Source organism: Stegastes partitus, unplaced genomic scaffold (assembly GCF_000690725.1).
Source record: "Stegastes partitus isolate 25-593 unplaced genomic scaffold, Stegastes_partitus-1.0.2 Scaffold17, whole genome shotgun sequence".
In the NCBI taxonomy this organism is placed as follows: domain Eukaryota; kingdom Metazoa; phylum Chordata; class Actinopteri; family Pomacentridae; genus Stegastes; species Stegastes partitus.
Window position 1 is genome coordinate 1,644,090 of NW_007577748.1, and position 3,586 is coordinate 1,647,675.

The following is a 3,586-nucleotide window of genomic DNA, read 5'->3' on the forward strand; positions in this document are numbered from 1 at the left end:
AAAAAAACCCATTGGTGAGGAGAACAACACATTTTATCTGCAGGATTTAATCCAGAAAACCTTGCAAGCTTGCGAGAAAATGCTATTTATATGAGTTCAATAAGGCACTTCTACATTCATAACGAGTGGAATGAGGGGTACTTTATGTATCATCAAACTTCTCCAACATTTGTTCTTTGAAATCTCTTGAAATGTACCTTCTAGTGTCAAAAGTGGTTTAAAAGTGTTTCCTTTGACCCTGTGGGCTGCAGTAAAGGCTGCACATATAACAAACTAAGAGTACTTACTACTCATTTCAAGATGAAAACTGGGAAATGACATCATTTTTTTCCCCCTGCAATGCTTTAAAAAAAAGCAATAATAATAAAATAATTCCAATCTGTTTTCCTGTTTTTCCTCATTTCTACATAATGGAAGAAATTACAGATTGAATGGATGTCATGAAACAGGTCATCCAGCTATTATCTGCATTTTGGAAGGAGCCTTGCAGAATAATCAGCGGTAAGTGCCTTGTTATATTGATAGAATGTTATAGAAAACTTGCATGTCTGATTTTGTTATCTATCGTAACACCTGTTCAGTTTTATTTAAAAAAAAAAGAAAAACAGATCAAGGCACTCAACACGTCGCTGCGCATCAAACAACCATGACTCATAAAATACAGTCAAACAATACCTATTTGCTTAAGAAATCAGTTTCTGAAATGCTGCCGAGCAGGAGGTAGAGAAATACTTACATCTTCACAAGGGGGTCGCGTTTGAGGTTACAAAACACTGCTTTACATCACTCCTGCCAGTATTTGTCTGTCCTTCAGTGTTGGAGGCGCAGATGAACTGGTGGCTACCAATCCTCATTGCCATCCTTGTTATTTTTTTTTAGTTTTTTTGCAGACTAGAGGTCACAAAGCTTCAAAAGACACAATTTCTCCCATTTCCAAAAGGCTTTAAACCATAAGAAGAGCGACAATATAGGAGCATGTAGATATAAGAGGACTGACAGGTACCACAGACAGAGGATAAGGGAGCATAATCTGATATCACAAGAGCATCGGAAAGGAAATAGGAATTTAATCCATTGCTCAGTGACAGGGACGAGAAGGGAGTCACAAAGAAGATGAGGGAGAAAGTGTGTGAGAGAGAGGTGGAGGAAGCGAGGGAGTGAGAGGAGACAAGCGGGGGAAAAATTCACTTCCACAGTTGGCTGATCTAGGAAATCCTGCAATCTCGCGGCAGCCAGAGAGCAGAAGCAGATGAGCCATGTCTCTCCCATCTCTCATTCTCTCTCTCTCTCTCTATCCATCTTCCTCCCTTCTTTTCCCCTCTCCCTCATTTCTCCAGATGAGTTTCTTCTATATTTTTTCTCTCTCCCTTTGTTCTCTCTCCTCTCATGCGCTTCTTCCTTTTGCCTCCACCTCACCGCTCTCTCCCCGTCTCTCTCCGTCTCTCTCATGATGTCCTGAGCAGTTTGACTAGTGCTCAAGCCAGACTATAGCCCCCAGTGGGCTCATTTCACACCCGTGGGCCGGATGCCAGCCAGTCGGCCAGCCTACGGTGTTACAACTGACGGACAGGCGGCTCTTGGCACTCTGCTCACCCTGATTAGGATGCATACGGTGGACGGGAAGGAAGAATAGGGGAGGTGGAAGGAACACAGAAGTGTGGCAGGTTCATTTTCTGCCCCCCCTGTTTAGATGAACTGCGTGAGAGGAGTTCTGCTGCAGAGATAGAAGGGGGAAAAAGTGTGAACATGCTCGTCTGTGTGCGTCAGAAAAGTTAAAAGTTGCAGTCACGGTGAAATCGGTGTCTCTACATTTTAGTGTGTCTCTGTGTCACCCCACAGAATACCAATTGGCGGTGATACAGCCAAAGCCTTGAGGCTCACTCCATGTATTTCGCAGCAAACCATCCATTACCAGTAAAAGCCCACTTCTCTCCATAAAGACAATAAAGACAAGTCTCCATGCTTGCAGAATAATAACTGAAGTAGGAAGGAGGGATGGGGGGGGGGGGGGGGTTTCACATATTACATAGCAGGTCAAGTATGGATGAGCGTGTGCATTGTATAATGGCAGGAGTAAACGGCGCACAACAAGGACAAATTGAGATGCTCTAACAAAGCAATTACATCTTCTAATAAAGCTGTAATTGTGTTTCATTATGGCGAGACGACATCTATTTGCATCATCTTTTATTCCCTCGCTCATCGAGTGGTGCCTGTTCGCTAACCTCTGACTGGCTCCAACAATGCTTATTATGCTTACGGTGGCGATCACACACACACACAAAAACACCCCACACACACAAAAACACACACACACACACACACACACACACACACGCAGAGGCAGACAATGAAGTGAGGGAAGCCTCCAGCGTCACAGCGTAGATCTCTCCATTGAGAACCTGTAATTATAGACCCTGTCTCAAGATAAATCAATTAACGCCAACATATAGCTTTTAATTTAATCCGGAGCTAATTAAAGTGAGGAGACAGGCGGGAGGGGTGACGGGAGGAGGAGGAGGCGGCGGTGGCGGTGGCAGTGCTGCTGGTGGTGGAGGTGGTGGTGGTGGTGGAGGTAAGACAGTACAGGAGATGCGTGAAGCTGTGGAGGCTGGGGGATTGTCTCAGTCCCTGGGTTCAACCACGCGCTGCAGAGATGATTGAAATGAATTCCGCTGGCGGTTCAGTTTGGTTCTGGGGTCTCTGATGTTGGCTCAACATCACAAAGCATCACCTGGAGCTATCTGACTGACAGGTGACACTTTAATTGAAATCATTTAGCTGCTCATTAAGAGGAGAAAGACGACGCCTTGAAGACGGCAATGAAAAAGTGTGTTTGCGTGTGTGTGTGTAGAAACATACAGAAAAAGATCGTAATGAAGCAATTTGCCTGGAAGGAGCCTTTTTTTTTTTTTTTTTTTCTGGTGCCCTACAGATGCAAGTAAAAAGTGACACAGTTCTGGAGCTGCTGACTGAGCCTCTTGTTGCACAAAATGGAAGAAGAGACGGTCGTTCTCAGCTGTGCCTTTGCCATGCCAACGGCCTATTTATAAGATTGCTTTGCATGGTAACCAAATAGATGCATTTTTAATGACAAGACAGACATGATATGTGTGAGATATGTGTGATTAAGGCCGGATTGTGCACGTATATATCATCGCTTTTGCATGTTGTTTTCCTGAAGAGTCCGGCCATATCTCATCCGTCCCCTCCCTAATCACGGCTAGAATCTCAGCTGGTTGCAGCATAAAGCCAACGCTGATGGAAATCACACTGGTCTTCAATTTTGCCATAGTGGTGGTTTACGAGGTGTGGTTCCGGTCCTGTTGATTATCTGCTTTTTTCAATCCTGTAACCCTCCTCCACACCAATATCATTATCCAGCTCTCCATCTAAGCCCACTGAAGGCAGGAGAAGCCAGAGTATCATCTGACTGTAATGGAGACAGCACAACGACCAAGACTTGAGTCAAAAATGCACGTTAAGGCTTGGGTTTGAAATCTAAAGTCATAAGTGTCAGTATTTTTTCAGACTCTAATATTGTTTTTACAGTAGTATAGGCAAGTGGCAACCTCCAGAGCTGAAA